Source organism: Trachypithecus francoisi, unplaced genomic scaffold (genome assembly GCF_009764315.1).
Source record: "Trachypithecus francoisi isolate TF-2019V2 unplaced genomic scaffold, Tfra_2.0 Lachesis_group5, whole genome shotgun sequence".
NCBI lineage: Eukaryota > Metazoa > Chordata > Mammalia > Primates > Cercopithecidae > Trachypithecus > Trachypithecus francoisi.
In genome coordinates, this window is record NW_022681470.1 from 76,717,206 (window position 1) to 76,740,190 (window position 22,985).

Below are 22,985 nucleotides of genomic sequence, written 5' to 3' on the forward strand. Positions count from 1 at the left end.
GGCTCGTGTGTGTGGCCACCAGTTAGCACAACTCTGCACCCTGTTCTTTTATGTTTATTTTTTCTCTCATCTCAGCATGAGGCTGTGCACAAATAGTAAAGAAAGTTTTTCTCAGTCTTCATCTATCTGAAGTCTTTCCAGCATCTTCCCTTAAAATATGAGATACTACATGGGCCTAAGTTCCATTTTCATAGGGATGGGGTTTTCTGGTTCTTTCAACATAGATCTCATTGGTTAATTTAGAGTGTAAGCTAAAAAGAAAAAATAAAAGCTGATAACCACTCTGCGATCATTTTAAAAATGTGAAAAGATGTAACATGGGGTTTAGGGTTAACAGGATAAAACAGACGGCTGGATGGTGATTCACTCTTTTTCTCCCTAAAGACACCAACATGTAACCCTGGGGTGGCCTTGTCGACATTAGAAGTGCATACCTGGCGTATCATCTGACAGCCTGAGAGTGCCTGCTATTACTCAGAAGAAAAGATGGTGTATCGGATAGTCTGAAAAGAACAAAGACTCCAGTTACTTCATCACTCTTGCTGGAGGGTCTGGAATTAATTGTGTTTCTTTATACCCCATCTAATTTTACAAAATCATACCTCTCCATGGCAGTTTACTAATTTACCACTTCATCTAAGATAAGACTTTGCCAACAGTAATAACATTTAGAAAATGCTGTCAGGCCTGCCGAATATATAGTCTCCCGTTCCTCCAACCTCACCCCCAGCCCATAGACACATATCTACACAGCTCACTCAGAACTTAAGGCAGGTAGACTCAGCCTTGAAGGACAAAAAACAACCAGAATGATTTGGTGCCTCAGAAGTTTACCTTCACAACAAGAATAACTAACTCTATCCAGACACCTCTTTGAGTATCTGCTCCAGTGTCGGTCCAATGGGTAAAGAGAGTAGAAAGAAATAATTGGTCTGCACTTCAGAAAGGCATTTTAGTATATTTCCCTTGTACACATTTGTTGTGTGCTTATTGTATAAAGATCACTGTATGGATTGCCTCCCCTCAGATTTGATGGGCAGGGAGCAAAGCAGGGAAATTGCAAATTTTGAAATGAGCATGGAAATATCAAGCCTGAAGATTCTAAATGGAACATTTGGTGTTATGGTGTTTGGGGAATAGAAAATGACTGGGGGGTTGGATATTCAATTCAGTTGCATAGTCAATTTCACCAAATTCTACTCTGGCCTAAGGATGAGTAAGCAGGCTTGGTACACAAGTATCTTCTAAATTTAATCATGGGAATATGGCATATACATGGGGACTTAGAGAAGGGGTGATAGGGCAAAGGTAACCAAATCTTAATAAGTGTTTCCCACTAGTCTAGTTTCTCTAGGCCATCAAGCAGTACATCCCTGATCTTTAAGCATGATATGGTGTGTATGTGTGAATTGTGTGTGAGTGTGTGTGTGCTTGTGTGAGTGTGAGTGTGGGTGGAGTACAAACTAAAGCAAAAGAGTGTATGTTTCCCTTCTGGCTCAGATTGCATTCGTAGATATAATTATTTGTTTAACATAGTCACACCATATCATATTATATTCTATGATTTATTAGCAAAAGCATGCTCTTTAAACTTCATTTTCCCAAGCAATGATAATTTCTTGACATGTTTCATTACTGGGAAATGACATAGACATTTGTTATATTCTCAGACAATAAAATATTACCCTGATCACATACCTTCATGGAATATTAAACAAAATGAATGCCATTCCCTTTCTGTGTTTACCGTATCATATTAAAAGTGAAGACATAGCCCTTATGTTTTCTTTCCTGATAGACGAGACATTGGAAAGAATGAGTTTAGTTTACCCTTCTTTCCAACTGGCTTTACTTAGCTATTTGCAAAGCCTCCAATAACGCTGTTAGAGTATCATTTCAATCATCCAGCTTTTCAAAGGCCATTCCCAATGTACCTTTCTTTCAAACCATCATGAAGAATAAAAATCCGAAATTTCCCCTATAAACGCGTTTCTTGTCTTAACCCCAGATTCAGTTAGTTTCAGGCAATGATGGTAATAGCAAAGACTGGGGAGTGATCCAATGTAAGGATTACACAATTCTTCATAGAAACTGGTTGTAGACCAACTTTATGAATATGTTGTAAACATTTATCAGCCCACATACTGGATCTTTCCATACTCATATAAAGACCATATGAAATATACATTCTTTACCACTAACATATCAAAAAACGTTATCTAGTGTGAATGAGAGATTATGTACTCACAGGGTGGTATATGCACACCCATAACCATGCAGATACACACATTTATTATAGAAAGAGTTTTAAAATACTATGGACTTTCTGTAGAAAGCAGTTCATCATGGAGAATAATACATTTTCTTGAGTTTCATCAAATGTATTGCATATTAAGAGGGATTTTTCAGTGCTATGCTTAGAGTTGAGTTGAAGTCCTAGACATGTCTAAGTTTTCCTACCTCTCATGGATAGAATCAGCATTAAACTGAGGGAAACTTTGGCAAACACCAAACATTTTAGATAAGGAAAATCTGTGCACCTTTTGACATGACTATGGAAAAATAGCCTAAACATCTAAAACAACCTCAAGCTTAAGTTCAGATAGTCTAAGTTCTACACTTAACCTTTATGATTACCTTGTTTGAATTCAGGCCAGTAAATTAATTACTCTATACATTAATTTTCCAGGAGTTCCCAGGGGAGAATAAATTTGCAGTATCTACTTTTAAAGTAGTTGAGAGAACAAAATAAAACTATATAATCAGTGCAGCTCTCTGCTGAAGGTGAGAACCTACGCAGTCCCCAGGATTTGCTCAACAGAAGGGCCATAGCTTAATGTTTAGTTGTCACTGACTTGAAATTCATAATAATTTTACCTTTGAACTTGTGCTTGGTCCATGCAGTCCAATGAGACAATGAAGCATGAGCAGAGCAGACATGATGGTGTGAACAGGTTGTGTGCAGGCTTGGGTCTTCTGGAATCCTGAGCAATGGGCAGAAACATCAACAGTGGCAGCAGCTGCCATGGCTCAGGGAGAGATTATGTGCTTTGCATGGGGGCAGCACCAAGATCATGGCTCACCCTTCTATCTCCAAAGCCTGTCCTTATATCATCTGTACCAAAATTAACTCTCTGGTCTGAATACTGAGACAGGAACTGCCTGCAGTAAACTTTGTCAATACATTATTACAAAATAAACTGTGCTCATGGACATTGTATTAAAGCATATCAGAGAGTTCTTAAACTTCTGCAAAGACTTTAGACTCTCTGGTTTTGAAAACTTCTGCAACATTGCAAAGCAAATATCCACAGACTTAGAAACAGTTTAAAGGTCATCACATTCAAAAGAAAAAGAACAGTATTCTCATATGAAGCTTTGGATGAACCAATTATTAACAAGGAAGACAATTCTAAAACTAATTTTTCTGCCAAGGGATATATTGTGATAGAATGCATAAACAGTTGTTCTGAATTGTGTAGAAATTGTGAAGCCATCTTTGGTTTCTTGTATGACTGCCACAAATTGTAGGAAACATTAGGAAAAAAACAGTATTTTTAGAGAAATGTTAGAGAAAATAATAAAATAAAATGCTGCAGTATATATTCACATGTAAAATCAAATTCAGACTTACAATAAACCAATTTGAATACAGTTAAATCTTTTTAGAAAAGTTTTTTTGCAAGAATCATTAGTACTTGGTCAGGCACAGTGGGTTATGCCTGCAATCCCAGCACTTTGAGAGGCCGAGGAGGGAGGATCACCTGAGGTCAGGAGTTCAAGACCGTCCTGGTCAGCTTGGTGAAACACCATCTCTACTAAAAACACAAAATTAGCTGGGTGTGGTGGTGGGTGCCTGCAATCCCAGCTACTTCGCAGGCTGAGAAAGAAGAATTGCTTCAACCTGGGAGGCAGAGGTTGCAGTGAGCCGAGGTCGTGCCACTGCACTCCAGCCTGGCAACAAAGTGAGACTCCATCTCAAAAGAATAAAAAGAAGAAGAATTATTAGTTCTGGATGTGCTAAAAATGTGTATTTCAAAATAATGTATCAGAAATTTATCTCAATGTTCTCACAGCCTACAAAATACTACTAGTAGTTTTAGTAAACAGTTGCATCAACAGAAAGGTCCTTTTCAAAATTGAATATTATCGAGAATTATTTGCAACTTTGCATTTGCCAAGAGGACTGACATTGCTTTCAATTATATTAATTGAAAATTAAATTGGTAAAAGTGTAAATTTTGATGACCTAATAAATGAATTTGCAGAAAATTTGGTCAGAAAATTGCATAATTCATTGATATAATATTACTAAATTATTATTTATTTAAAATTATACCAATATATTATTGTGATTTGTAAGTTTATATTGTTACGCATGTATTATTATTGTTCCTGTTATGTTGTACAACTAACAAAATGTTTTTAAAGAAAAAGCTTTCTCTTTTAGCACCTTTATAACATTTTTTCCCTAATTTTTTCACAAGGAGCCCTGCATTCTTATTTTGCACAGGACCCTGCAAATTATGCAACCGGCCCTGGATGGAATACAGTTTAGATTTTTGCCAGAAATTTGCTGAATTCTATTTAACCAAAGCAAGGCTCATTTTTCTTTAAACACTTGAAGTATATTAATTTTATGTCCTTTATCTAATAATTCTGCCTTATGGACATTTGTTTCTTTGTGTGTTAGATAAAATTTGATTAGTGTGTTAGTGTTCATTCAGCCTGTGTATCTCTGTGACAAGCCTGTGCATCAGGGTTGAAATCTTCCCCTGCAGTGGAAATTTACATTGCCTCAGCCAGGCACGCCAGGATGCTAATAGACCACCTGAGGTTGGGGTTTTTAAAACCAGGAGGTCATACAAAACTGACTCTAACCCCCTGCAAGGGAATATCTATATTATAAATTCTCAGAGATGTTTTTCTACCAGAACCCAGGCAGAAAAAGATAGTTTCCTTATCACCTTTTTGTGAGCATTTTTTTTCCTAGTTCACAGTTTCACAAAACAAAACACCCATTAAACAGCCCACCTCCCCGCCTTGCCCTGACCCAAGGCCTTGCACTAGATTCTGGGTCGACCTGAACTAAATGTCCAAAACCAGCGTTAGGTGAAGAAATCTTCTGCAAACCCAGGCAGCAGCAGCGGCTTCTGTGTCCCTTCACCACATGGCTTTCATTTTCCATTTTAATGTAGTACCTGATCATTGGAAACTACTCTGTGCACTGGAGATAATATGGAGGATATTTTATATGCCATTTTAAGTGTTTTATAGAACATCCTCCAATCTGGCACATTGCCAGGAAAGGAAGGTGGGTCTTTATTTTATATTATGCAAAATGAAGATAATTGAATTCGATGAGCCCTAAATTACAGTTCACTCCTTCAGTCTTCCACTCAATGTTGGAAGACTGTGTGCTGGACAAACAGTGCAAGGTGCTAAGGATACCTCAATGGATAAGACATAGCTTCTGCCCCCAAAGAGTTCACAGCTTGAGAATATAGAGTTGGAAATATAATTTTAGTAAAATGCGAGAATGCAATCATAGGGTCATGCACAGGATAGTACGCAGGTGTGGGATAGTGACAGCTTTTAGCAAAAATTCAATGTAACCTGTTTGAGAGGATAAGTTTACCTGGCGTTTGGGGGCAGGAGATAGGAGAGTGCTGATCCTGGAGTGGAGAAGGTGATTCCAGACAAAAGGGAAAGCTTGACAGAATAACAGAGGTGAAAAACCACATGGTGGAAATAAGAGCTGACTGATCCAGTGAAACGGCCTTATTCTAACCCTCTTTTACAAAGAACCTTAGTAGAGCTATGAAGATAGAAACTAAAAGACAGTTAGGTTCTCCTGATTCCTATACTTCTTAACATAATCTAAAAAGATTTTATTTTATTTTATTTTTATTTTTATTTTTATTTTTTTTTTTGAGACAGAGTCTCGCTCTATCACCCAGGCTGGAGTGCAGTGGCCAGATCTCAGCTCACTCCAAGCTCCGCCTCCCGGGTTTACGCCATTCTCCTGCCTCAGCCTCCCGAGTAGCTGGGACTACAGGCGCCCGCCACCTCGCCCGGCTAGTTTTTCGTATTTTTTTTTTTAGTAGAGACGGGGTTTCACGCTGTTAGCCAGGATGGTCTCGATCTCCTGACCTCGTGATCCGCCCGTCTCGGCCTCCCAAAGTGCTGGGATTACAGGCTTGAGCCACCGCGCCCGGCCAAAAGATTTTATTTTTAAGTTACATTTTATTTCTTTAACTTTATTACTTTTTTGAAATTTTATTCACACTAAAACATCCTGAAATAGCATGAACTTTTAACAGCCCAGGCACAAAAGCGTACAGCAAATTACATATTGCTTGCAGACTTAAGAACAATGTAGTTCTGATGGAAATTAATCAAACCCCTTCTTTAGAGTTTTGGTGAGCCCCTTACCCAAATTGTCAAGGGAAATATTTCCCCCCATTTCCTTTTTCTGTTGTCTCAGTACTTCCTCTAATCCAGATTGCTTATACCTACAATTCTCATTGAACCAAGCTGCTCTGATTGTATTCCTCCTAAAGTGGTCAGTCCTCAACCTCTCTGCAACTGTTCAAGGTTTCCGTCTTACATGGGACTTTGGTTTCAACTGTCCCAGCATTTGCAACAGAATATCTACTGTCTCTGTAACTAGTAAGCCTGTTCCTGATTTTTATTGCATAATTCCATACAATGTTGAACCGGTAAGTGAAGTCCCTCTCCGATTCAGATGAACTCTATCCTGTGGCTTTATGTAGGAAACTCTCCTTATAGAGTTTCTTATCTAAACCCACTAGAAATGGGTTTCTCTGTAGCATTAGATGAGAAGAAAACATCTTCTGCACTAAGTTCTTGCCGTGATGCAAATAACCTTTCTTTAAATATGTCCTCTTCACCTCCCTTCACACTATAGATGTTTCATTGAAGAAAAAATTGCTTCTCCTTATGATTAATCTTAGTCCAGTGGGCTTGAAATTCTGTTGGCCTTTTTGGGGCTCACTGATATTGGGTAACAAGTTCACCTCGAATGGTTATCAGTGGCATATAAATGCAAAGCACTCTTATTATGTGTAAATTACTATTTCTTTCTGTAAATCTTTCCTCTCCCTTTTCAAAAAACATATTTATATTAAGGTTGAATATTCAAATTTTTTCTGCAGATTTCTGTGAATAGCTTTAAAATACTCAAGTTAGAACTCACTTCAACTCAATTGAGATTTTATCAACTTTTCATTTTCTAGCAATATGAATGCCAAATTACTTTGTGCTTAAAGATTATATGACCTAATGTACTGTTAGAATGCGAAATTTTCAACTATGAAGATTTGTCTTAATTTCTTTAAAAGGCAATGTATGATGTTTGTAATTTATGTTAAAATATACCATCATAGATCTTATAGTACTGTAAATATGCTATTTAATTTAAGCTTGAGGCCAGGTGCAGTGGCTCACTCCTGTAATCCCAACATTTTGGGAGGCCGAGGCGGGTGGATCACCTGAAGCCAGGAGTTTGAGACCAGCCTGGCAACATGGTGAAACCCAGTCTCTACTAAAAATATAAACATTAGCCAGGTGTGGTTCTGCATGCCTGTAATCCCAACTACTCCAGAGGCTGAGGCAGGAGAATTGCTTGAACCCGGGAGGTGGAGGTTGCAGTGAGCAGAGATTGTGCTACTACACCCGAGCATAGGTGACAGAGCAAGACTCTGTCTCAGGGAAAAAAAAAAAAAAAATTAAGCTTCAGCTCTAAAGATAGTCACCTCCTCTGACTGAAAATCTGCACTCCAGGGAAACCAACTGTAATTTTATTAGAAAGGCCACACTAGAAATACAAGCACTTCTATTATTCATATCTACATCAATCCCCGAAACTCTGATAATTAACATAATAGGCTAGATTCTCCAGTCAGTATTTAGAATGATAAATGTTACAATTGGGCCTTTATTAGTGAAATTTAAATATATTTAAAATATATAGATTTTAAAAATATTTTATAAAATTAAAGATATTTAAGATACGTAGATTGAAAACTGGATGAAATACTTTGGATTCACTCCTCACTCTTTGGTGAACAGCCTATAAAAATCTAGCCAGGTCCAAATTAGTCCTTAGGTTTGGTGGTGGGGATAAATTTTTTAAAATCAGTAAAATTATGACTCTTTATAATATAAAAAGAACATGTGTCAAAGATTTTATTTGCCTCACTAACTAATGAGGAAACCAGAAAAGAAGCAACAGTTTATTCAGAGAAGACCTCTAAGACCAGACAAACATATAAGTCCATGGGTAATGCTGACATGAATTTTTTAAATAGGTGCAAAACTGGTTTCTTTCACTATAGGGAGGGGAAGTCCATTGAACCTCCACTAGACAGAATTTATTTGCATGTGTATAGATAAAAATTATTTGCCCTACTCTCAATACTCTACAGGTTAACTTATATCTACAGAATTGTAAAATAGCTCAGACAATGAAAGGCAGACACTACATAGAATCAAATAATCACAAAGGTATTCTCTAAACCAGTTGTTCCCAACACTTTTGCACCAGGGACTAGTTTCGTGGAAGACAATTATTCTACAGGATGGTGGGGCGTGGGGGATAGTTTCAGGATAACACTGTTCTACCTCAGATCATCAGGCACTAGATTCTCATAAGGAGCACGCAACCTAGATCCTTCACATGCGCAGTTCACAATAGGGTCTGCGCTCCTATGAGAATCTAATGACAGGAGGCTGAGCTCAGAGGGTAATGCTTGCTCACTTTCTGCTCACCTCCTGCTGTGCAACCCACTTCGTAACAGCCCACAGATGGTACCTGCTGGGGGTTGGGGACCCCTGCTCCAAACAACATATAGTTTTCTGCTGAAAACACCTGCTAATCTTTTAGTTCATTTAAAAGTCTTTCACAATTTTACCTTACTATACTACTATATTCAACCACTGATTTAGAAGGATTTCTAAATTACCTCTAAATTTCTGTTACCTGTTGATGCTAAACAGATAACAGAAGTCTACTTCTAGAATGCTGTCTCCTTTTCCTTAGGCTAACCTTTCTTGCAGAATGTTGGTTGGAGCAACTAAAAAAGTAGAGTACTGGAACCACATTGGACTTACAGAATAAACTGTATTGTGCTTGCCTGCTCATAAAGGTTTGCTTAAAAATGCCCACACCAACAATGAAATTTACCAAAAGCTTGTTTTCATTATAACTTTGTAGCAAGGTTGTGGTGGAATAGTAGCCCTTATCAACTTCAAACATTTTGGGCTGTTACCTTTATCTATCAAAAAGAACACAAGTTACACATAAACAAATTGACAGGTAGATTTGCAACAGGCAGAAATTACTACCATGATTAGTTCCCCTCCCCTTTTTTCCCATCTGGAAGAAAGTTATTAATTCTGCTTACTAAAGGTCAGAAGTAGCATTTATAAAAGATTTTGAGTGGGGCCTATAATGGGTTTGAACATCTGTGAGCACCCATCTGGCTGTTAATATTTTGCTCCTACTTCACATTTTGTCTAGTCCTAGTGTGGTATAGATACAACCTGCTCAACCTCAAGTCAAAGGAACCAGAAAACACAATTTTTATTCTTTACCTATTCCTGGCCCACTCCTCCAACCCCAGATCTTTCTATCTTGATGACAACCTCCCTTTATTGAGTCTTTCAGGAAGGTGGCAGTGGGAAGAGGAGGGAGGTAGGTGAGGATCCTAAAGCTCAGCATCTCTGAGTCAATATTTTGTGCTCTTTTTAAGTAAGACTATATCACTGGACTATAAAATACTTTGGCAGTAACTACATCAAGATGTAAACACGTATGACTGGTGAGTAAGTACACTCAGCTTACCCAGCTTGGTTATAGAATTAGAATTTCCATACACCTCCAAATGAACCCTTGAAAGCAGGCTTCAGTGAAAAGGAGGTAAAACAAAGACTACAACATATGGTTTATCTTTTCAGTAATTACATTTTCAAATGTAATCTTATACACTTTTTCCTCTTAAATAAAGTCTTGTTTAAAACCAAATGTTTCTCTGTTAACACAGAGTAGGCAAATGAGAGTCCACACGCGGATATTGAGATATTCAGTGGTTTCATGGTTTTGAAAAGTTTGAATTAACATGCTGTACTTGTGGCCTCCTGGAGAATAAGGCTGTGCAAAGGGAAAAGTGGTTAAGAACTGGGCTTGTGTCTTCCACATGGACAAGCTTTTTCAGGCCACACTCAGTTGCAGAATCAGCATTTTCTTCAGAGGAGAGGGCAACTGTGCACTGTAACATATCCCACATGTCCATATCAGAACAGTAAATTTCTTGCTCTGAGAAAAAAAATCTACCTTCAGCTCTCCTCCTAAGTAGAAGGCTTCTACAGAATTCTTTATGTCTCTGAAGTCACTCTAACTGAAACATGTAGCTGCTTTTAGGTTTTAACAAAGCTAACATGACCAACCATATTTATGAACGATCACATCATTTTGAGTCTGTTTTCTATTATTCTGACGATAATATGAAATTATCACAACTTTCCAAATGCCTGAATTTTCTGTTCCTGTGTCAGGAAACATGTTATTCCTTCATGGGGAAGAAAACTCACCTTTGCTAATGTAACTTTGTAAGAAATCAGACAGCAACAGGACAAAAGTCCGATGGCAGAACAGGGCCTTAGAGATGGGCTAGTGCAGATTAAGTAAGAGGAAGGCAGATGACATTTAGAAGTCAAAGAAGGATGGCAAGTACTATGGTTTTCTTTGCTCAGCCCCTATTTAACCCTCTTTCTTCCTTGTTCTGCAGAGTGAGACAAGCTGAAGTCCACATTTCCCACATTTTTTAGGATCTGGTGTTGCAAATACAAATTAGATTCTACCAGTCAGATGTAGTTGCCTGAGATTTACAGATAAGTAGAGAAGGCTATTTTCACGCAGATGTCCCTGCCAGCAAACCATGCCATAAAGATGTAACTATTGAGAGGCCATTTTGCTGGTGTCTTAGTCTGTTTTGCGTTACTGTAGCAGAATACCTGAGTCTGGGTCATTTATAAATTAAAGAGGTTTATTTGGCTTATGATTCTGGTGGCTGAAGAGTCCAAGATAGGGCAGCTGACTCTAGTTAGAACCTCATGCTGCTTCTACTCATGGTGGAAAATGGAAGGGGAGCTGGCCTGTGCAAAGAGTTCACATGGCAAAAGAGGAAGCAAAAGAAAGAAACCAAGGAAGCCAGGCTCTTCTTAAAACACTGTCACAAGAACTAATTTACTCACTCACCCCTGACCCTGTGGGAGAGCCTTAATCTATTCTTGAGGGATCCTCCTCCATGACCCAAATACCTCCCACTAGGCCCCACCTCCAACACCACCACATAAGAATCAAATTTCAACATGCATTTTGGTGGAGACAAACCATATCCAAACCACAGCAGCTGGTCACTTGCAGGGTTCCAGTGTCAAATAACGAGTCCCATAAATGTCAGGAGGCAGTTACAGCAGCAGCAGCAGCAGCAGCAGCAGCAGCAGGGACCACAGCAGCGCAGCAACAGCCCACTGATGCCTTGGCCACAACCATGAATAGTCCTGTGCTGGGACCTTGACCCTAACTCCTTCAGTTCTTGCACTAACTCTGTGAGCACACAATTCTCTACATTAAATCACCTTCTGTCTAAAACACTCACAATGGTTTTGTTTCTTGTACTTCACTCTAATTTGGAGAGGATTGGTGATTATCAGAAAATGATTGACTGGACAAAGTGGCTTTTGCCTGTAATACCAGCACTTTAGGAGGCTGAGGTGAGAGGATCCCTTCAGGCCAGGAGTTCAAGACCAGCCTGTGAAATGTAGTGGGACTGCATCTCTGCAGAAAATAAAATTTAAATTAATCAGGCATGGTGGTGTGTACCTGCAGTTCTAGGTACTTGGGAGGCTGAAGTAGGAAGATCACTTGAGCCCAGGAACTTGAGGCTGCAGTGAGCTACGATTGTGCCACTGCACTCCAGCCTGGGTGACAGAATGAGACCCTGTTAAAAAAAAAAAAAAAAAAAGAAAGAAAGAAAATAGAAAAGAAAAGATCAACCACAGAAGATAAGAAGCCTAAGTCTCAAAATTGATAAATTTTAGAATTAGAAGGGAGTTTACAAATTCCCCACCCAGTCCTACCCTCCTCAATTTAAAAGTGAGAAATTAAGACCTAGGGAAATTAATTATATGATCTGTAATTAAACGAATTGAGGCTATGCGGTACAAAAGACAAAATAGAAGGCAAGAAATAAGGCATATCTGGGTTTGAATCCTAGAGCTGCTACCAATTAACCGTGTGGCCTTAATTTCTCCAAGCCTCAGTTTCCTTATCTGTAAAATAGGGCTAATTAGGCTATTAATTATTATTGAGTGCTGAGCACTCAATAGCTCATAGAGTCTTCCCTTCTTTTATTCCTTTATTCATGGTCACATGATATGAGTGCCTGGTCACAAACCAGGCTTTCTGATCCCTAGAAATACAAAGATAAGCATGAGGCAAGCTCTAAAAATGGCCTTATATCCAAGTGCACTTTTAATCTGTGGACAAAAAATAAAAGAAAAATGAAAATCTGGAAGGCAACACTGAAATCAGGAGAGATAGCCAAAGGGAAAAAAAACAGCAGAAGATGAGGACAAAAGCTGGAATTAGGGTTGGGAAGTGTTACTTCTACGGGGTTAAGATAAATTTTTATTCCAACAGAGTGAAAATAGGACTCTATTGGTAACGGTCCAAGTGACCTGATGGCAAAATACAAAATAGTTAAGTGGGGACAATTTATGAAGAGAGATGGCTGGCCATGGTTCAAACCAACAGGAGATTGAGTTGGCAAAATACAGAGGCAGCCCCTGGGGTTGGGGGCTCTGCCGGCTATGCCACACTAGCAAACAGATCAGAATTTCATAGCTGGGGAGTAAAGAGCAGACATACCTCCTGGGGTTAGGACAGTATAAGGGTAGAAAGCAAGTCAGATCCAGACATAAGTCTCCTTTTAAGTCCTATTCAATCATACTAGGATAGGATCTACAAATAAGCTATAACTGTGCCCAACAGAGTCTTAGCAGCAACCTCTTCACACCATTCCTAAGGCTCTGAGGCTGGGAGACAAATATGAATGAGGAGGAACATTGTGCTTACTTTGAAGTATCAATTTAGCAGTGAGTGCATAGATTTCTGTCTTTTTTGGTTGTTTTGTGTTGACCTGCACTTATATGGATCTAACTCACGTGACCCTTAAGACCTTGATGAGATGGGCTGGGACCCTTATTCTATGCCCTGTGAAAGCCCCAGTGCAGCCATAAGATGTTTGCGGATTCCCTGGGATTTATGTTTGCCTAGTCACCTCTTCCTCCAGGCGTGTTTTCTTTTGTGGCGCCTCGCTTCATACAACAGACACAGAAGCTCAGTTTCTTCCTTCATTTCCACACAAACTGTCATGAGCACAGTGGGCGCTACTGAAAATCTTGGGGCCCATAGGGACAGGGCATGAGAAAAGATCTCAATGCCCCCAGCCATCAGTCCTGCTCCTCTCACATTGCTTTCCTTCTCTGATTCCCATCACTCTACCTGTTAAGAGTTCGGCTCTCCTTAGCAATTTCTCCCAAATTTGTATTTCCAAACCCAAACGCATGGAGACTTTGGATGCCAACACAAATAGATCCAGGGCAGATGAAGGAATTTATTTAGAAACATAAAATCAAATAAAAAGTAAAATGGTAAAATAAATAAACAAACCAACACTTATAAATAAGGCAGGCTAGTGCTCTTAGGGAAAATAAAACACTCCTCAATCTGGTTGGTTCAATCTAATGGTGAAAATAAAAGTAGGCTCGGAATTATTTAATAATTCAAGTATCTTAACAATCAAAAGGAAATGAAACTCGCCAGTTAGGCTATCTAGAATTATTTTCACCAGTGCAATAAATTAAAATGGTCATTACAGTTGACCCTTGAACAACATGAGTTTGAATTGGATGAATCCACTCTATGTGGATTTTCTTCCACCTCTGCCACCCCTGAGACAGCAACACCATGCCCTCTTCTTCCTCCTTTTCCTCAGTCTATTCTACCTGAACATGATGAGGATGGAAATCTTTAGGATGATCCACTTCCATTTAATAAATAGGAAATATATTTTCTGTTCTTTATTATTTGCTTAATATTTTCTCTAGCTTGCTGTATTGTAAGAATATAGTATATAATACATGTAACACACAAAATATGTGTTAATTGACGGTTTATGTTGTTGTAAGATTTCCAATCAATAGTAGGCTATTAGTAGTTAAGTTTTGGGGGAGTCAAAAGTTATACATAGATGTTATACATAGGGGGTTTGATGCCCTTAACCTTGGCATTGCACAAGGGCCAACTCACTGAAAACAGCTCTGATATGTTTCTCATTCATTCATATCGTTTTTCTTCTCTGATGCATTTATTTAACAAATATTTATTGAGTACCTAAGGTGTTCCAGGCACTGTTCTAGACCCTGTAGGTACAGCAGCAAGTAAAAAACAGACAGGGACCCTCACTTATGGAGCCTACCTTCTGGTGGAAGAGATAAACAGTAAACACATAAACAGATACATAAAATAAGGTCATATTATGGTCAGTATTAGAAACAAAGTAAGGCAAGGTAATGGGATAGAGAACAACTAGAATTGGTTGGTTTAAGCTGAGATAAGATGGCCAGGGAAGGTTCTTTAAAAAGCACCCTATTGGACAATGACCTTCTTGGTTAGCAAGTAAAAGGCATGGAGGAGAGTTCCACAGCCCTAAGGTGGGAAAAGCAGAGGGACAGCACAGAGGCCAGTGGAAGTCAGAAACAGAGAAGAAGGGAGATGACAAGAGATGAGATCAAAGACATAAGCTGGGTCCAGATCACCAAGAGTCTTGTGCGCCATGATGAGGAATTTACATTTTATTACCATCACCCCTACTGTGTTTACGAACACCTGCTAAACACTTGTTTGACAGAATCAGACCTATAAGATTTCTTATTTTTAAAATTAGTTGCAATATAAAGCTTAAAGAATAATATATGACATTATAATTAAGTAGAAGTTTAAAATAATAAAAGCCTAAAGCACACACACGCCTTCACACTACACATTCAAGAAATCTGACCTGTGGTCTATGGGTTTTTATGCATAGAAAGTGTACAGTATGCCATCAAGCCCCTTTCATTGCCCATTGCCATCTGTTCCTGCAAAATCTATCTCCACAAACAATGAAAGAAGTCCTTCCTTAAAATACTATGTCCCAGGTTCCTAATTTCAGACCACAGCTGAAGATAAGTTAAGCACTGGGAAATTCTTTGGGTTTCATCATCTTTAAAAGCCAACAAGAGAGCCCTTCAGATTCTTCTTTTTTCACTAGGTTGTTGGGTTGACTCTAAAGACAGACCATGTGATTTTTGGAAATTTTAATCCTTTCTAACCCCTAGAGACAGGGAGGAAGAATCAATTAAGTGCCAGAAAAGTGAGCTGAAACGAATTATGCAGTGGGCTTAATAGAACCACCATGTGATGAAATATTCTCTCTCTTTTAATTTATGAAAAGCACTTCCTGGCATGTTCCACATCCATCTCCCTTGGGGCTTCTTGGTCAACCCATTCAACTGCATCACTTAGGAATTAATTTTTTTCTCCAAAGCCAAGGCTATTAGGGCTACAAGACAAAGATCAGCATTTCCATTCCATTGCTTCAAAGGGATTTCCCTCAGGAATTCCCTTCCTCCTTTACTCCAATATGATTCCAAATAATACTTACCCACCCCAGTTTTGAAACACAGTTAAACTTATCCATTTACCTTGTCATTAGAGTTTGAGAACAAGGCTACCAGCTCGCAGATGAATTTTTCAAGAAGCCTCTCCCAGACTCCACTCCTACACTGAACAATGTCTTATCCCACAGTCAGGATGTAGTTTCAAATAATGTGGAAAAAACCCACCTATGGTGTGATCTTAGACAATCACTTACTCTCTCTGGATCTCAGTTTGTCCACATATAGGGAAATAATTAAACAGGAGGGAGAAAAAAGCAATATGAGCTAAGATGCTCATTGGAGCATTAAATATAAGGCTAAAAAAAAAGAAACAACTTAGCTTCCAAAATGTTAAAACCATAACAGTATTTTACTAGCTTTGAACAATGATAAAAACAACTGGAATTTGTGTAGCATATTACTTTGTAAAATACTTACAAGTACATTGCCTAATTTGTAAACAGCCTAACAAAAAGCAGGCCAATTGATGACTTTTATTCATTTTTATTTTGCAGATGAGAAAATGAAGCCGCAAATAAGCTAAGTGAGTTGCATGAGGTAAACAGAGCAGTTACTCAGACACAGCATGGTAGAATGTAACTATCATGGAGTTTGGAGTGAGGCAGGGTTGGTCTCTTATATTAGCTCTACTACCATCTAGTTTTATATTTTTTTGAACGTTCTTATATAGGCTTCAGTTTTCTCATCAGCAAAACAGGATGGGTAGGTGTGCAATTAAACAGGAGAACATCTGTGGAATGTAGCATCTAGCATGTAGCTATGAAAATAAATTCTAATTTCCTTTCCCTTCTTTTAATTGTGAATCCTATAGCCTACTAAGTATGCCATGCTACCCCTGCCATCACTAGAACTGGCTATCAGGGAATTCTACTTTTGCTTATCTTCCCAATCTGAGGCAGTGTTTCCTTTATTGATACCCCCTGGCCTAGGGTTACCCACACCCAACAGACAGAAAGAGAAAATAGGCTTTCCACCAGCTTCAGAGTCCACTGATCTCATTCCTTCTGACTCTGACTTCTGAATTTCTGCTTGCCTCTTTAAATCTGTGTCACCTGACTCCTCAGTTGAGCTGCCTAGTGTCAGAAAACAATGGGAATATTTTCACAATTCTGTGTGCTCTGAGCTTCCCGAGCAATCTGGGTTAGAGGGTGAGTGAATGGCAAACCAGGGTAGAAAGTATAGGACAGTAAGTTACCTAGGAGAGATTTACAAGTTTCTCTCCCCTTGAGCCATATGTTCGCATTTCAAGGTTCACCCTAGGACCTTCCCTTCTCTCCTTAGAGAAGATTTGCTCACATTAGAAAGCAAAGGTTTTTCTCCTTCTCTCAGGAGGGAAGAAAAGACAGTTGTGCCTCTGCTCCTACATGAGCTCCAAGACTCGTAATTTCATCATGATACCCTGAAGAAGAAATGGACATGGCACTGACACATAGATCATCAGTCTGCTGCTGACCTAGAAACCTTGTATTTACTGTAAGGATAAAATTAATGAATGTAAATGTAAAATATTGTCTCCTAGACTTGATTTATTATCCACAGAAGTCTGAAATATCTTTCAGCTCTCCTCCTTCTTGACTGAACCTGGGTCATTATCATCTGCAGAGTCATCTCAAACGAATGCATAGGAAACTTCAGTTTGATAGTAGTTCCAACCTTTACTAGGTAGAATTGAATGGAAAAGAGAAAACTGCTTGTCTTGAGAACCTGAATTAAGACACTAAACTGAACCATAAATTTTTATTTAGGGAGATAGAGAACGTATATGTTGGAGGAAAGCAAAGGGTGAAAGAGACCCACAAAATTCACCAGCCACCATTAAACATAAGATCACAACATAGCACTTCATTGTTTCAACTATTTGGGACTGCAAAAGGGTTTCCCAAGTCATTCATTCATTTTTTTGCCAGAGCAAAGGAACTTTCAACAAGATGATGGCCTCAATAACAAAAGAATTGGGAAGAACGTGAGAATGATGCTTCTTGCCCTCCTGTACCTGGTTCTGCCAAGATGTTGGAAGCAAAACCTCTTCAACCCAATTGCAATCAAAATCTCTGGGTTTTGGTAGCTAACTTTTCTTGCATGTCTGTTTCATAATGACCTTTTTGAGTCAAAGCTATCTTCATTCAGAAGCGCCCAGGAAGTCAATCTCAGTAGAGTTAGATCAGAGACTTTCATGTTACTCTCAAAGTGCCCTGGATCCAGGTCACAAGATTAGTTGAGTCAATACAAATAAGCCACCTCAGCAAGAACATCAGTGAGCAAAACAAGCCAACCTATGGCTGATTCACTTCTGTTGATTCCAGTGAGTTCAGGTTCCCAACACAGCCTTGCCCTCAGACCTTAGATTTCTGGTGCCCTTCAGAACAGTTCTTTATTTTCCTTTTGTATGAGCCTGGAGGGACCTGCTACTCAGCTGAATTCCTTCTCTCCAGATCTGAAAAACAGTCTGCAGCCTGGCTGGCATCTCTTTGCAATCCACTCTATCTGATCCCACTTCTTACCGCTAAATCCAATCAGTTCAGCATTTGACAAAAGTAAAAATTTAGAAAATCTGGTTCGTTTGTTTGTTTGTTTTTTACCATTTCAAAGGCAGATTTATTCTATGGCTTTGGACAAGTCACTCAACCATTCTGATCTTTGTTCTTCTAAAACATAAGTAGCCAGCGTGGAGTATCAGCACATAGCTATCCATGTTTCTAGGAATGGTGTTCAGTATATTATGAAAACCCTCTGGAAGGGTTAGTTTATACAAAGCAGGAAAATTCCAACCTTGGAGAGGTTAATCCCCTCATAAAATAGCATAAAAATACAGAGACATTAAGTTTCAAGAGGATGGAATATGACTCCAGCTAGATGTCCTGCCCTAAACCTCAGACAATGTCATGAGCCAAAAAAACCTCAATAATTGAATGCATTTGGATAAGACAATGACAAAACCAATTTCCTGAATGATGGAAATTATATCTGCCCCCCAAAGAAAATGGCTTTTCTCTGTCACACGATGGCATAGAAACTAGCAGGGAAAAACTATTTTATTGGGTAATGGACCAGTATGCCAATATATCATCCTCACTATTTTTCAATTTCTGAGGAACAATGGTAAAGATCAGTGCCCTGCCACTGTGAGGTGTCAACCCAGCTGAAAATATCAATACATGTAATTTACTAAAAACGGCTTTTGAATGACAGGAATGATCACTGCTGCCCATGGAATTAAGGAGTTTGGCTGCAGTGAGGAGGACAGGCTGATTGTGCTTATCTTATCTGATTCTGTCATCATTGTAGAGTCAGCTTCTGCTGGGGGCCTGGAATCCTGGGAAACTGACCTCTTTGCTCTGGGGTTGCTAAATCACAGAAGCCTGTGGGCCCCACCCAGTTCACATAGAAAGAACATCTAGGCAGTTTTTACTCTTAGTGGGTGAGAAACCGCAGAGAACTGCTTACATCCCAAATTAGTAATGATCATGGTCTCTGTTCTATAAGGAACGCATCTACAAATTCCTGCACCCAGCTTCAGTGGTTAGGCCAGCTTTACCTTTGAAGTAGACAGCAAATGGGTAATCCATTTGCTTATACACATATTAGAAGAGTGTGCTGTGTTTAAGCACAGTGCAAGACTCTTTTATCGGCTGCTTTATAAGCCTAATATTCTCTTCCCACCCAGAATGGCCAGTTAATATACCAGGGCTAAATTTTGAGGGAATTACTCTACCATATGGAAGTAGCAAATGAAGAACATAAAAAGCAGAAAGAGCTAAGCCCGGGTGTATAGTGGTCTCAAATTCACTCATTATTCACATGAGTGTAAGGAACACAGGGAACAGGAGAAGGTCAGTGGGGTCCGTGGAGGCCATTCCTTTCCAATAAGCTCTTTTTTTCCTAGGGCAGCATCTAATTGCTTCTGTGCTGCTTACAGTTGGGCCTGGGATTCTGTTCCAAATATTTGTTACTCTCGGGGAGGGGAAAAAAAATGTTGCTGGTGACTGTTCTGTATTTCGGTTTTTGAGTTTCAAATACTATTCAAGCACAGTATTATTGCTTTGTACTACAGTATAGTGTTGCTTGCAGACAAAGTCCTAAGCAGGGAGGGTTACAGATGAGCCTCAATGCTACTTCCCAGGAGGCTCTTCTCCTTTCTGAGTGAGAGAACTAGCTACTTTTAACCCCAAGGTTTGTTTGTCATTTTCCACGGGGGGTGTGCTACTGGAAAATAGTGGGGAATAGGGTCAGTCAAGTGGGATATTTTTTTCAAAGAAAACATGCTCCCTGGTTCTCAGGGAAATAGAGGGGTAGAAATGGCCCGAGTATTATCTACTTTCCAATGACTATAGTTTTTTTTTCCCTTCCTTTCTTCTTTTTCTCCTTCCTTCTGCCTGTCCTTTCTTTTCTCACTTTTTTTCTTTTTAATATCCAGAGCCCACTAGAATAAAGATATCTTACCTTCTGGCTCTAAGGAGCTTTCCAGCATCCTCAGATTAGCTATTGGCCCCAGCTTGCAGATACCTTCAGGGATCTGGGAACCAAACCACAGTTAGCACCCCAACTTCTTGACACCAAACCTTTTAATGCCCAGAGACAGCCAAAATCAGCAGCTGCTAAAACTAGGGAAATGAGAAAAATAAAACTCTTACTCACCCTCAAGCAACTTGTAGCTTGCTGAGAAGGCAATATTCATGCATATCAAGCAACTAATCAAAAATATATAACAGTATATTGACACGTTGTGAATAAGCTCTGAATTCACTAGTGCCAGGCCAATCTAAGCTCAAGTTTCAAAGTTCAACTATCAACAACTAGAAAGTTTTATAAGCTCTCCTACTTTCTACACTCAAGGACTTCTATGCTAATACATTAGTCCTTAAAAGATGGTTAAGAGCCACACATTCTTTGTCTAGTGAATAGAATTGCCAATACTCTGGGTTCATAACTGTATTTCTTTAACCCTTAAGATTCCCTAGGGGGTTTCACATCCTGGTATATGCAAGGTAACTCTGTTATAAAACAAAAGAATTTTTCCTTTGTGTATGTGTGTATATTTCAATGCATCAAGTAATGAAATCATGCATTGGGGTTGTAATTCTCTCCTTCCTGGGACTGAACATTAATCATCCAATTAGCTGGTCTGTTCTTCCTCAAAGTAAAGTGTGGTCTATTGAAAGCATTATTCTCACACATGGGAGCTAGACAACTTTTGACCACTATGGGCTGCCTGCAAAACAGAATGGAGTTTTCAAAGGGTGCTATTCATTACCTCACAAATCCTACAGTATGTCTGCCTTGGGTTTATTAGTTCAGTGAAATTTTGATGGATTTAAAAATATATATAAATAACTGTAGTAAAAAGCCTGTGCAGCTCTCACCCATGCATGAACTGAAGAAACTAATAGGCACAAGTGCTATGAATACAAACACACCCAACCGGCTTTGTTTGGTGGGATGATGATTTCACTCTTGGAAGCTCTGCTACTCTTGGATATGCCTTTATTTTTTTTCTTCTAATGTAACAATTTTACATTCAAAAAGGCAGAGCAGAGTGGCTTCTCACTGACTTCTACCTCTATAAATACCTACATAAAGGGAAGCAGCTTAAGTTAGAAATAAAACATATAAACCTCAGTCCAAGCAGAGAGATTTATGAGTTTTCTGATGAGTTTTATCCCAATAACCTTGATCAAGCAAAGAATGCCAAGTAATATTTACTGACCTCATGTCTCAGTTGAGATATTAGAGAAAGGAAGACAGACAAAAGAAACTTAAAACTAACAAGAAGAAATGAGGAGGAAGAGTAAATGGCAGAAAAATTAAGGGAAGTGAGAAATAAGAAAGCTCTGTGTATGTTAAGGAGTTGTCAAGAGCTAATGATTTCCTAGATTAGGGCTCCATTAAATGCTCTGTACTTGGGGGCAGGGATGAGTTGTATGAAGTAGCTTAACTTCCAAAACCTTTTGGCCAATTCAAGGGAAAAAAAAAACTTACCTCTAACTTGTTACCACTGGAAGTAACCTCAGAGAACTTCCAGTTCAAACTCACAATTTATAAAATGAAGAAATTATGACTCAGATAAGTAAAGTGGTATTTCAGTGATCTCTCAGCTGATCAGTAGAATAGCTGAGCCTAAAATCCAGATCTATTTTCTAACCCATTCTTATTTCCACTAAACATCATTCTGTATGTTTGCTAGACCTGTATAATCTCCCATCATATTGTGCATACCCCTTGCCCTTCATCCTCTATTCCACACACACAAACACACACACACACACACACACACAGAGAGAGAGACACACACACACGCATTTGTGTTCTGTTTTTGTGAATATAATATAGTATAAATATGAGTTATCCATCAGTTAGAATAGATAGGCAAAAAATAGCAAGGAATACATGTTGACAGCAAGCTGTTTGCTTGCAAACTGAATGCAAATATGGTGTAGCACTTCCAGCTATTACATACACCTGAATGTGGCCTTTGGGAAACTCCTGATGAAATTCACAGGGTTTCATATCCCTGAATCCACCAAATCATTGTATAACATAAATCCAGTGGTGTGATCCCACCCCATGGGGAAGCAAGAAACTCTGGGGCTGGTGCCACTTCCCAGTGGATTCATTTTTTGGAAGCAATTCTGTTGCTGTCACCCGACTGGGAAATAGCCATTTGTTTCGTTAGAATTTTTTGATTCAATGAGCTTCTTCCATGTCATATAACATATATATAAACTCTTCCACTTCAAGCACTTTACCTCCTGGGCACTAATCACCCCTCACCTATGCCCACCCTTCCAACCTTTCACTCTACACACACACACACTCCACCCTTTGTTTCCACCTTCAGCTTAAAGGCAAACCCTATTAACTTACTATAAAAGGCCAAAGCGAAATAGGGAAAACATATTCACTTTACATTTTCTTAAAGGGGGCTTGTGTGAGTGAATGTCCTCTCCTTCCAATAAACCTTGCTGTCACTGACAAGCCATAAGAAGAACTTAAGCTTTAGATGTTTTCTTAATAGAAAGGATGGATCTATAGAACTCATACTAGATGTGTGGTGTAGTGGATCAGGTGAAATGGTGTCTATCCTTAGGTAGGAAATATTTAATGATAGAAGAACAAATGTTCAAGTCAAGAATTACAAAGACATGTATGACTGCTATACAAAAGAAAAAAACTTCAGT